General features: G+C 42.7%; 1 protein-coding gene across 5 annotated transcripts in view; it reads right to left on the reverse strand.

Annotated features, from left to right (window-relative positions):
• Positions 1 to 13,305, reverse strand: part of ENOX2 (ecto-NOX disulfide-thiol exchanger 2) — a 1,066,406-nt gene that overhangs the window by 1,020,952 nt on the left and 32,149 nt on the right. The window contains exon 2 of one of the 5 annotated variants that reach the window (XM_069214133.1): positions 12,291 to 12,352. The exons of the other annotated variants lie outside the window; for them this stretch is intronic. The gene's annotated coding sequence lies outside the window, so the exon portion shown is untranslated. The remainder of the gene's footprint in view (positions 1 to 12,290; positions 12,353 to 13,305) is intronic. 5 annotated transcript variants of the gene reach the window in all.

Consider the following 13,305-nt stretch of genomic DNA (forward strand, 5'->3'; position numbering starts at 1 on the left):
TACTCATTAGGTCTGTTTAAAATATTAATTCATTTTTCCCAACTGATAATCTTACATCTTGCAGTATTTAAAAAACCCGCAATACACTATGAAGAAGCCTTTTTATTTAATGTGGCAAAACCACATCTGCATAAAAAAGTATGGGTACAAGCGGTGTATGCAGAGGCCGAGTATCACATATGAGAGAGACACAAAAATGTTAGGGAGCTCATTCAAGAATAAATTAAATGAAGTTGCGTCAGAAACAATCTAGCTGCAGCTCAAACGGAATTGAAAATAAATATTTAATTTCACCACTAGTCCATAAACAGACCTACGCAAAGTTATTCACTTGATTGATTTCAGGTCCATAAAAAGCATAAAACAACGTGTATGGGAAGACTTACCTGAAAAAAAAGAAAGATCAAACACTGCTCAGCTGTAACTACTTCCATGCTATAACAAATTTGGGAAGGAACTACATCTCTAATTACAAAACAGAACTACCTTCTACTTACGGTCAGCTTATCAGTGATGTAGAAACTACATCTATTATTGATGTGGGGATAGGAATTGTAAAGAACGACCCCCTCCCATACTGGTATAATATTTCATCCTTCCCAGTAGTTTGGATGCAACCACCCAACAAAAAGACATTCAATGTAGCTTGGCTTTAAATTGATTGATTTTAAAGGTAGCCCACTCCAGGGTGCATCCCTGCTCTTTTGCATTGACAAAACATTAAGTTAGAAAAGACGGTGCTGGATCAGTCAAGAACAACTACTGCAGCCATAATATTTATTTATTTATTAAAATCTATTGCAGCATATTTTATTCACAGCACTGTATCCCGAGGGAATAGGTACGTGTTTGATAAATACAACAAATACACAGGGGAAATTCACAACAGATGGTTAAAATCAGAAAATCAGCATGCGTCCTGTGTTATAGTTCATATATTACTGGATTGTCCTGACATTCATCCCTTTCTGAACAGCAGTGGGTTCTACACTCCGGGAATCCATCGATTTCCATTGCCACTTCCGGACCCCCTAGTTCACCTCAATGATTTATCCGAGCTTTCAGAGTTGACCTGCCATGCCAGTTGTCTACTCGTCACTGCCCTCACAGCTGCCCTGATCTGTATTCTACAACATTGGCATTGTCCACAACTGCCATCACATGAGGAATGGCTAGCTGAAATGTACAAGACTGCATCCTATAAAAAGTTAATTTACAATTTCATTGGACAAAGTCGATATTTTTCTTCTCACGTGGTCTCCCTTTCTGCAACGTGGACCCATCCTCCCAATTTGTCAAGACTGTGGATTCTATCTTGTCACTGTCCCTCCACCCCCTCCACCAGCATTACTATGCTTGGGCTTCACCTGAATGACCCATCTCCCTGCACTCTCTCCCCTGCTTTGTAGTTTTGACTTCCCTCCCTTTTTTTTCAACCTGTGCTTTTACCATCCTAGTCTTCCCTTGATCTATAAAATATTTTCTCACGCCTATCCATCTTTAGTCCTTCCGTTCTTATATTTTAGTAATGTATGGTATTGATACAAATGCCGTTTGCAGAACATGCATCTTACTAGGGAATTATGTTGGACTTGCATGTCATTTAATTTGGCGATATTTCTGTTTTGGTACTTAATTTACACCAATAACATTTTTCGATTATATCTTGAGAAAAGGGAATGGTAATGGCAGATCAATGTGTAGAAGCTCATTCCAGAAAAAACCCAACAGCGAACCAACAAAAGACACACAGAAGACCAACAGAAAAGTATACCTGGGGTACAAGAAGTCACCAAAGAATAGCAGTATGGAGAACAATGGAATGAATGCACTTTCTATGTTTTGTTTTTAAGGGTAAACAAAAGAAACCTATAGGAGAGATAACGCATACACATATTCAAGACAGGCACTGGCCAAGCCAATAGGTCTCACCTATCCAAGATCTGATCAACTGTGGCGTGGAGTGTCAGAGTGGAGTGGGGAAGTAGAGTGTCGTAGAGAGGATTTGTTGTAATGTTGTAAAATTGAGTAGGAGGAGTAGTGTCAGAGTTGAGTACAGGGGAGTAGAGTTCAGTGTCAGCGTGTGTTAGAGTGGAGTGGGATGGAATGTGTTGGAGTTGTATGAGGTAGTGGATTGATATGAGGTGGATTGGACTGGAGTGGGGTGGACTGTAATTGGATGAGGTGGATGGGACTGGGGTGGATTTGGAGTGGACTGGATTAGGGTGGGGTCGGGTAGATTGGATTGAGTGTGGTGGATTGCATTGGGGCAGATGGGGCTAACTGAATTGGGGTAGGATGGATTGGGTTGAGCTGAATTTGAGTGGGGTGGATTGGAGTGGAGTGGATTGGACTGGAGTGAGGTAGACTGGATTGGACTGGAGTGAGGTAGACTGGATTGGATTGGGGTGGATTGGATTGGTGTGGGGTGGATTGGATTGGTGTGGGGTGGACTGGACTGAAGTGGAGTAAATTAAGGTGGTTTGGAGTGTGTTGGATTGGACTGGAGTAGGATGGATTAATGTGCATTGTATTGGAGTGGGATGGACTAGGGTGGTGTGTGTGGACTGGATTGGAGTGAGATGGATTGGATGGTTGAGTGAGTGGAGTGGGTGGGATGGACTGGAGCGTGTTGGATTGGAGTAGGGTGGGTTGGATTATAGTAGGGTTGGTTGGGGTGGGATGGACTAGAGTGGGGTGTATTGGAGTGGGATGGATCGGACAGGAGTAGGGTGGATCAAACTAGAGTGGGGTGAATTGGACTGGAGTGGATTGGGGAGGATTGTATTGTGAGGGTGGATTGAATTTTGGTGAGGTGTACTCGATTGGAGTGGGGTGGTCTGGAGTGGTGGGCTGGATGGGGGTGGTCTGGAGTGGTGTGGGGTAGACTGGAGTGGGGTGAATTGGGTTTGAGTGGGATGGATTGGGATGAGGTGAGGGGGATTGGGGTGGGCCAGATTGTTGTGGATTGGAGTGGGTTGTTTGGGACTGGTGTAGAGCAGGGTGGAGTGGTGCAGGCTGAAGCAGGGCAGGTTGGTTTGAATTGAAGTGGGGCAGAATGGAGTGGGACAGATTGAAATGGACTAAGGTGGGGCAGGTTATTTTGGATTGAAGGGGGGCAGATTGTTTTGGATTGGAGTGGGACGGACTGTTTTGGATTGGAATGGTGCAGATTGGAGTGGGTCGGACTGGAGTGGGACAGATTGCTTTGGATTGGAGTGGGCAGACTGCAGTGGGGCAGACTGTTTTAGGGTGGATTGGAGTGGGGTGGATTGGTTGGGAGTAGGGTGGACTGGAGTGGGGTGAACTAGGATGGAGGGGGTGGATTGGATCAGGGTGAGGTGGACTGGATTGGAGTAGGACATATTGTTTTGGTTTGGAGTGGGCCAGATTGGAGTGGGGTGGATTAGAGTGGGACAAATTGTTTTGTATTGGAGTGGGATGGATTTGAGTGGGACAGATTGTTTTGGAGTCCGGCAGATGGGAGTGGGGCAGACTGGAGCAGGGCGGATTGGAGCGGGGCAAATTGTTTTGGATTGCAGTGGGGCATATTGTTTTGAATTGGAGCTGAGCAGATTGCAGTGGTGTAGACTGTTTTGGATTGGGGCAGATTGGAGTGGCGCATATTGTTTTGGATTGAATTGGGGAAGATTGTATTGTTTTGGAGTGGGGCAGATTGGAATGGGAGTGGGGCAGATTGGAATGGGAGTAGAGCATAATGTTTGTGTTGGAGTGGGGCACATTGATTTGAAGTGGTGCAGATTGTTTAAAGTGGGGAGAACTGGATTGGAGTGATTTGGGAAGATTGGGGGGGTTGAAGTGGATTCGGGTGAGTGGTTTGTATCGGAGTGGCTTGGGTGGGGAAAAGTGGAGTGGACTGTAATGGGGCAGATTGGAGCGGGGTAGATTGGGGTGTACTGCGGAATTATGTGTTAAAGCATCATTTCATAAATTACACATAATAAAGAAACTACATTGCATTGCAATATTTCAAACAAGATAATCTTTTGAGAAGAACGCCCACAAGCAAAAATAGAATAAAACATGAGTGGAAAGTGAGAAAAGGTGACTTGTCAAAATAAAAGAAAGTTAGCCATAAAAAAAGAAAATTGCAATTTTGTTTGTACTGCTGGGCACGTTTTTGCCAGTCACAAGCCTTCTGTTTGCAGTGCAATAGAAGTTAAAAAGAACAAAATAGTACCTCGATCACATAGGGAGCAGCAGAAGGGCACTGATTAAGTTGAATCAATCCATGCTTGGTTCCTGCGCCACAGAGAGGAATGAAAATGATGCCAAGCCTGAAGTGGACGAATTACAAGGCTGTAAAGAAGATTGCCACACAAAGCCAATAAATGGTGAGCGATAGGCAGGTTCCAAGCCCTTCACCGTAGACAACAGTCTTGCAAGCGAGACGCATGCACTAGCACATGCACTCACAGGCCCGACCCTAAAAAATGAATAAAGTGTAATGGAGCATACCTTAGCTCTTTCAAAGATTAATAATCATGATGCAGTTAAGATGCAATTGAAAGTAATTTCAAGAGGAGTTTCAGAGACAAAAATTACTAAACGTTGGTTTACCTACCTAGGATATCATTTAGGTACCCTTTATGCTATGACAAATCTTAACTACTGAAGAATACGTTCAAAATATATTAAATAAGAGTTGAAGATGTAGTCCAAGTTACACGAAGATGAAGATAAAGGTATCTGAACAGGAGGATAAGACATAATAAAGGTAGGACGGGTAAGTATTGCTTGAAGTCAGAAAAACAATACTTCAGTTGTCTTGAGTTTTGTTTCAGAAATTCAGCAGTCGCCCATGATTCAATTGTCCGGATATGCAGAGCACAGAGCACAGAACCGCGCATACAAGCAGAACAAGGAGGAAAATAATTGAAAATTTATGAGTAATCGAAATAAAAGTAAATTATTAGAATCAAAATAAAGACATGAGAGGAAAGAGTAATAATGCACAGTAAAAAGAACAATGAGTCAAGAACAGAACCTTATTAAGGTACATTGCAAAACAGCTGAAAATGGAGTAGGAGAATTTCCAAGATACAGAGAAATTAGGATTGGATGGATGAGAACCAAGCTACTCTAACATGAATGAGTTATAACAAAGGAAGACTTGGTAGAGAGAAAAGCAACTTACAGTATGTGACTGAAGAAAACCAGGGAGTTCATTATTAATGGCTAATCCCAAAATCATAAATAAATAGGGTAAAAGAGAAATAGATCAAACACAATATGGGTTGAATGAGTCACAAGACATTTTGTCCAACAGAGGAAAACAACCATGCAAACCTTATTGCAGAAAGTTACACAAGAAAACGTGGTGGATACACATCTACAGCTTTCAGGTAGGGGAGGATCTCTTGCCCAGAGAATAGGATGGGCATGTAAAAAATGAATAACCAAGATACCTAAAGGAAGAAAATGCAGGTCAGCAGTATGGATATATAGCTGGCTGAAGACAAAAGATAAGAGTTATAAACACCATTTATTTTATTTATGAAATCAGTGGTGTTATAAATTGGGTTTCTGGATGGCAGATGTCTGCACCTGCCCAGGCAGGAAGGACAACCCTAGTCAGGGTAAGTCAAAAACATACCCTAGGATAACCTGCATTCACCCCCTGGTAGCTTGGCACAGAGCAGTCAGGCTTAACTTAAGAGGCAATGTGTAACGTATTTGTGCAACACTACAAACAGTAAAACAGTTAAAACACCACACACAAATATCCACATCAGCTTAGAAAAATAGAGATTAATAAAGCTTAATAAATGCAAAATAGCGCTGAGAAGCACTAAGTGCTTAAGTGGGATATTAGGTTGCGCCGAAACAGGGCAAAGTCAAAACTTCAGGCCAATTGCGATGGAGCACGGGCCAGATACAGGGACCTACTTAGGCCCACTGTGCCAAAGTTCCTGGATGCATAATTGTCGGCAAATATGCAAGGTGCAGCAGAAGAGATGCGTCTGTGTCGAACCACGCAGTGGACGAGATGCACTGATTTTCTCCACACAACTGTGGCAATGTATCAGTTCCGAATGGGATGCATGGCTGCTGCTCCCACAGTAGGCGATGTGTAGATTCCAAAGGCTATACGCTAGTCCCGGAGGAGATGCACCGGTTTCACTCTCTGCAGCGGCGGGGAAGAGCTGGTTCTGACCCACGCAAAAAGGAAAGATGAGCCATTTCTGATGAAGATGTATGGGTTCTGGTTGGAGCAGCACTTCATACCCACTTCCAAGGGCCCAGGACTGGGTTGGCACCACTTGGCAGTGCAAAACGTGCAGCACCCAAAGTCCAGGTGCTGTAGCAGGGTGAGTTGAAGACGTTTGTGTCTCTGACACTTCAGAAAACAGGAGACCAGTCTGCTGACCCCTGCAGTCACTCTGGGTTCTAGGTTGTAGAGATGCAGGTCCAGTCCTTCTCACTCCCAGGCAAGAGGGCAGGAGGCAGCAGGTCAGCACAGCAAAACAGGAGTCCAGCAGAGTACCAGCTCAACAGAGTGGCAGTCTGGTAGGGGCACAACACTCCTTCTTCCTGGCAGTATATCCACAGGTCCAGAAGTGTACCAAGATGGTGATGTCAGTCGTCCTGTACTTACACCCAGTTGTTCCTTTTAGTGGGGGAGATTAAAAAAAAAAAGGTCTTTGAAGTGCACATATGTTCCCCCCCCCGCCACGCTCTGGCTCCAGACTCACTACAGGGGGAATCCAGCAATTTGTGTGGGGACAGGACACTGCCTATTCAGGTGTGTCAGCCCCTCCCTCCTGTCCTGCCCAAGACGACCCATCTGTCACACCTAAGCTCCTTTGTGTGCAGCTGTCTAGAGGGAATGCAGGCAGGCACTAAATGGCTAAAGTAAGAAAATGCCAACTTTCTAAAAGTGGCATTTTCAGAATTGCAATTTAAAATCTGACTTCACCATAAGTTGTTATTTTAAGTTGGGAGTCCAGGGACACCAAACTAGAAAAATATATCTCTTCCAGGTTGTGAATTGCACTTATAAGATGTAATAAGGTAATCCTAATGCTATCCTATGGGAGAGACAGGCCTTGCAATAGTAAAAAAACTACTTTGGGAGTTGTTCACTACCAAGACAAGTAAAACGTAAAAGTACTTGTCCAGCGCCTACCTTGGGGGAGAGTTATATTTGTAAAAAGGGAAGGTTTTGGCCTGGCAAAAGGGTTATTTTGCCAGGTCGGCCTGGCAGCATAGAACTGCATACACAAACTCTACAATAGCAGGCCTGACACATGGTTAGAGCGCTACTTAAGTGGGTGGCCCAATCAGTGATGCAGACCCATAAGTAGCACTTAATTTATGTGCCCTGGGCACATGTAGTACACTTTACTAGGGACTGGTAAGTAAATTAAAAATGTTATCTAGAGTTAAGCCAACATTACCATCATTTAGGGGAGAGAGCACAAGCACTTTAGCACTGGTTATCAGTGATAACATGCACAGAATGCTATAGCCAGCAAAAACCAGGTCAGAAAAGACGAGGCGGTATGCAAAAATTTAGGGGGAAGACCACCTAAGGCTATCAGGTGTAACACGTGGTAAAGTAGTCTGCACTTGGGTGTGCATTAAGAGATAAGTAAAATTCCCAATTCTACTGGAAACTATTTCCAGATGAATCAGTTATTGCAAGGAAAATGGGATGACTGCCTCACGAACTGTCCTCTGCCCTCCTCCAACTCCTTACCCCCAGCTATTTCACCAGATAAAATTTGATATAATTGCCTGGTGGAAAACTGTGGTGACTAATGCAGGGATTGGTCCACTATTCCAGACTCCTGAGGTATTTTACAATTTTTTTCAGGGGACCCTCTGGATACAACTAATAATTAAGCAGTATTCGTGCATCCTGCAAATTCTGATCTCCATTTTGTTGATCATTTCAGGAAAGCACATTTTGATGCAGTGTTACCACATAACTCACACTGAAGTCCTTAATGCCTAACATGACGAGGAATTTGGTGGGAGACAGAGACAGTGAGAAACCAGCAACGGAAAACCAACACAGAGAGTTGGTAGATTCAGTTGGGAAAAAAGAGGCAGTGCATAAGTCTGGACAACCACCCAAGCCGATCGCACACAAACCCACAAACACAGGTGTGACCATTCATTTTTACTAATAAGCGAGTAAAGAGAAGCATACAACCTTTGGAGTCCCAGGTTACAACTGAGGTATATCTCTGCTCTCACCAACAGCCATCATGATCGACCATGTCCTCTCAATTATTGCACAACTCTTCTTGATATGTATACCTTAGTCACAAGACACCATTGTTTTTGCAGGCTCAATGCTTCTCGAGCATAGTCATTTTTTTGTGGAGTTTACTTGGTTTGTTGATCTGTTGGAATTTGTAACGGGCAAAACCACAAAGCTCAGAGAATTGACACAATGGGCTCATCATCCCTCATCATGTCCTGAGAAGAGGATATGGAGGAAAAGATAATTGCATTCTGAAATAAAGTAGCACTGACTCTAAATTATAAGGCTGTTGAAGGTCTAGATCCAGGGAATACCACTACAAAGTTGTAAAATAAGAACACATTACAGGTTTAGCTCATAACTTGAAAAATTAAGAAATGTTTTCTTAGAGTAACCATGAGTAGATTGTATGCATTCTCTGAAGACGTACTACCAGCTAATTCTCTCATTACATATCACTGTTAAATACTCAACAGGATACAATCTAATATGTTCTAAAAATATATTTAAAAAAAATTGAACATGTCTGACTGATCCGAGAAGCATCTAACCGTCAAAGGCATTACTAGCTCCCTAAATTATAAATACTTATGGTCCATTTTATATGCAAACAAATCTTTAGCCTGCATCTTTGTATGCAAAACATGGTTCTTTCAAATACAGGTCTCCCAGATCATACAGGTTTACAGGAACGGCTTTCAGATCACCACCCATTAGCAAAAGTGATTGTTTATCTTTTTGGACATGATCTAACTGTGAACAAGAACAACAGACATTGGGGCCAAATCCAAGATGATCCACTGGAAAATAAGACTTTAGTGGAGCATTGATAAATTCCTCGCTCACAGTATAGATTCCCCTTCTCCTTATCAAGACAAGATTTTTGGGGGTTGTAGGTTTCACCCTGCTCCACCCTTAACATCTAAATCCACTGCAACTCCTCCTTTTTGGCAAAGTTTCAACCTTTCAATGGTCAGCATGGATAAGTTTCTTTTTAACACTCCTATAACACCTGTTCTGTAGAACAACAGAAATGGCATGATACAAATTGCCAGCCCTGGTCCCTCAATATGGTACTCAGTCTTGAAATGTTTCAAGAGACTATTTTAAGTGGAGAACAATACTGTTGAGAGCATCAAGGTAGGAACCAAGATAATATCCATCAGAAGAGTTGGGGAACTGAGCAGAAGCATAAGGTGAGTGAAGGTTTACCACAGTCCTGGCTTTAAATGGAACCGTGAGTGAATTAAAGGAAAACTAAACGCTCCTTCCCATCAACAATAGTCTTTCTTGCACAGCATTGCACGGGGTTGGGTAGAAAAAGGTGCCAACTCCTGAAAGACAGAATCAACATTAACAATAGCTGACCGTAACCATCGCAGATTAATGCCCAGCAATATTCTGAGACAAAAAAAAAACTGAGATGGAATTGGATACATATTTTAACCACCTACTGGTCCACAATGATCGTAAGATGGTTAGTTGTCATGCTCGCTTTTCAAAGAATAATAATCCATCCACTAGCACGCTAACCATACAATCATACCACTTACATCGATCGGGCTAACAGGCCTTGTGACATCTTTTCAATCCCATAATATCATCGGACAGTATGTAAATAGACCTAAACCAATAGACAACTTACAGCTTTGTTACCAGCACAAGCTCCTTTGCTCCTCAGTGGCTGTCCCTTTCATATACGGAAACACACTGCCAGCAGACAAAATGGTGTCACACTCACTGTTTGCCAAGCCAAACATGGAATGTGTGAAAAAAAACTGGGTTGTTGGCTGACGGGAGTGTGAGCCCTGGTCAGGCAGCAACCACAATCCTTGTCAGGGTGAGGCACAAGCTGACCTTAAATTAAATCAACCTTCTGAAGTCACAAGTTCAGCATGACCACAATGGAACACGTTGGCTAAAGGGACCCAGTTAGACCCTCTGAACAGAGCTCCTTAAATCCTGGTTTGCGGAGCAGTGTTGGTGGCACTATCTGTGCACGAGGCCAACTAACAGCATTTTAATTTACCAACCCTGGGCACAGGCAGTGCCACTTTACTAGGGGCTTACAAGTAAATTAAATGTGTCAATTGGGTATAAGCCATTCTTACAATTTTTTAAGGAGGAAGCACTTCGCACTGGTTAGCAGTGCTAAAGTGCATAGAGTCCTGAGGGCATCAAACACAAAGTCAGCAAAACAGGAGGTCTGAAGGCAAAAAGTTAGGGGGGGGAAAACAAGACAAGGATGCCAGGTCTAACATAATGACTGTGCTGTGGGTGAATACAAACTGTGACTAGTGCTACCACTAGCCAATATATGATGGAGGGGTCAGTAAATTTCCTACGCTATGTATACTGTCTTGTGTGTTGAACTAAATCGTGAAAGGAACTTCAATAGAGCAATGGCTGAAGGTTTCTGACCCAAAGCCCCTTTTTGTTTGTAGTACTATCAAGAAAATGACTCATTAATTTGTCATTATAATATACTGGTAAAACAGCAAAGGCTGTCCTAAAAAGGTAGATGCTTCTAACCCGCCCTGTACTGCGTGAAAGCTTTTTGTTTAATACTGATGCAACAATCTAAGCAAAACTACTTCTGAATGGTCAGAGTAGGTAGAGAAAACAAAGCGTTGCCACTGTACCAGACAGGATTCCATGCAGGAAGCAAAACAAGTAATAAAGCGGTCTCAATTCTCCAGTTAATAAGGCTATTAACCATCTCTTTACTTCGTACTTTGCCATTTAACATAAGGTAATGCATTTGTTTCATATAGTGTGATAATATTTATATCTCCCATTGTCCGGGTTGCTCACACCCCTGTCCTCTGTTATTTCTTGGATACCAACTACCCCGAGGCGTGATAATCCATCCAAACTCCACATTTTCGGAAATGTGCTTGTGCTCTCCGCTCTCTTCATAGACGTATCATTCAGCTTTCATTTCTGTTAACTCTATTTTTGTACTAGTGTATCGTGGCAGTCGTTTCTGTGACGTTTAGATGCCCCCCAGCACTCACTTAACAGGATGTGGTGAAGTACCCATGAGATTCCTGTAGGCCTTGCACTATATAGGGCCACACAAAGGATGGGGCCTCCCTCCACTGCTGGGGGTCTTCGGTATCAGATTACTATAGTTTCATCTAATATGAAGATTTGTGTTTCCATCAGCAGAAAGCAGCACCCTTCTGCTGTGCAATGGCCCCGACTGTGGGAGGAAAGGAAGATGCTGCTACCTCGCCTTAGGAGCTATGCGCATCTGTCCATCAAATGACTATTTATTTAGGCTTTGGAGGGGCTTCTTATATACTAGGTGCTAAAATAGCTAACTTTTCCGCAAACGTTTGTCTCAATTTTAGAAATGGCCGTAAAAACGTGGATCTTAATAGTAATTAATTGTGAACTTTTAACGTTTTTTCCTACATGTGGGACGAGTAACTTTTTAAACTTCTGTTTTTGTATGGCCCAACAGTGGCAATGTTGTTGGCGTCTTTTTAATTGAAATGTACTGCTCAAATTGTATGCAAATGCACTTTCTGTACCGTACTGTTATGGTTTTAATTAACTTTAAAAAAAGCTTTACTTACTTGAAGCCTTATACGATAATTAGGCCTCAGCGCTCCAAGAGAGTTAAACTCTTCCCTGCTAAATCAATGTTTTTTTTTTAAAACATGGAGCTAGACAGATGCTTGAAAGGTGTGCTCTCTTTCGCACGGCCAGGTAGGCTTTGCATACTCTTAAGATCTATGCAGAAAGATGGTATTATTTATTCTCAATGACACTAAAAGCAAGAGTTACTGCAATGTTCTTGTTAAATGCATCACTCGTGAAGAGGGAACCCGCTTAGCTCCACAGCAGCACTAAAACTAAGCTCCTGCGATTTGAGCAACTTTACGATGCTTTTAATAATTCAAAAACACTACAGCACACAATGTTTCCTTGCTTTAGCATTCTGCAAATGTGTAAATGTATTTTTTTTCTAAGGACAGTGCAGTATAGGTGCTCACAAGAAGGTATGCATGACAGTGTAAGAGAAAAGCATCAGTAGATTACTCACCCGGCTAGGAACGGAATAGAAACAGTCACTATTGTTCTCCAGTAAATCAGTGGCGGCTGCCACTAAACGGGGGTGGTAGGAAGAGATAAAAAAAACAAAGAAAAAAAAAACTGTTAGCTTATCAGTCGAGAGACGGTTTTGTCTACTCTGTTCTCGTCTGGAAGCACACAGGCTCCCACACTCCCCTTAGCCAATCACAATGCTTCTGTCATCAGCATGACAGCAGCGTCATGATTGGTGTGAGCGGCCTGCTTCGGCGCTCACAGAGGGAGTGAAGGCATGTGGACTTTCTCCTCCCAGCTGTGCAATAAAGCCGGAAGGAGAAATGTAAAGTGTGCATGCGTATTAGGCCAAACAGACATGCACACTTATGGTGCACAAATCACTTCTCCTCCAGCCCCAGCCTAACCTAGCTTTGTGAAAAATAAAATAATAATAATGCTCCATTATTATAATTTTATTTTTCTTTCTCCTGCAAGCAGTGGAACGACGCACCTCCACCTTAACGGAGGAGCCTCCGCTGAAGTAAATATCTAGAGCGGTGGAAAGATTTTCAAATATTAAAAGGTGCAGTCTGCACAGCAGTATCCCTAACGTACCATGTTCTCTGTACATCCAAAATTCAAGAAACTTTGTAAGCCCGTTTTAATTACAAATTGTAGAACACTGCCCATGCCTGAACTTGAAAATCCCTATTTGACAACTGCTAAGTGAGGTCGGGAATCTCGATAATGGTGGCAGCAGCTCCTAACATCCTTGCATCTAACCACAATGCCTTTCCTTATTTAACTGGATGTAAATAGAAGTGATCATATTTAATCACCTTGGTGATGCAGCTCTAGTTTTCTCATCTCATTGGATGAGCAGGCACTATACAGAATAGACACAAGGAGATAGTTTGGAGTTCTGCTTCAGGTCCTTCGGTTTCCTCAAATGGTCCAACAAGGGAGATAAGCTCTGTGTCTGATGAGCACCTCACATTCAATCTTGAGCATTTCTTAATGCTACAAGTGGG

The sequence above is a fragment of the Pleurodeles waltl genome, chromosome 2_1, assembly GCF_031143425.1.
Source record: "Pleurodeles waltl isolate 20211129_DDA chromosome 2_1, aPleWal1.hap1.20221129, whole genome shotgun sequence".
NCBI lineage: Eukaryota > Metazoa > Chordata > Amphibia > Caudata > Salamandridae > Pleurodeles > Pleurodeles waltl.